Raw genomic sequence first — 513 nt, forward strand, 5'->3', positions numbered from 1 at the left:
CTCTTTTTGCCATGATTATGCATGTGGTGGATACTTTGGACCTAAGAAGACTGTCGTAAAGGTTCTCCAATGCGGATTTTATTGGTCCACTCTTTTTAGAGATTCTTTTAATTTTTGCAAGGCTTGTCCCGCTTGCCAGTCTTTTGGTTGTATCAATAAGAGGAACATGATGCCTCTCAACCCTATTTTGGTAGTTGAGATCTTTGATGTATGGGGAATCGATTTCATGGGACCATTCCCTAATTCCTTTAGGAGTTTATACATACTTTTGGTTGTTGATTACGTTTATAAATGGATAGAGGTCATACCTTGTGAATCTAATGACCACAAAGTGGTGGTCTAGTTTCTCAGAGAGAACATGTATTCTGCTTTGGTGCACCACGTGCAATAATTAGTGATAGAGGTACTCATTTTTGTAATCGACCTCTTGAGGCCTTAATAAAAAAGTATGGGATCACCTATAAGTTATTTATCCCTTATCACCCCCAAACTAGTGGCCAAGTGGAGGTGTCT

This window comes from Macadamia integrifolia, chromosome 5, assembly GCF_013358625.1.
Source record: "Macadamia integrifolia cultivar HAES 741 chromosome 5, SCU_Mint_v3, whole genome shotgun sequence".
NCBI lineage: Eukaryota > Viridiplantae > Streptophyta > Magnoliopsida > Proteales > Proteaceae > Macadamia > Macadamia integrifolia.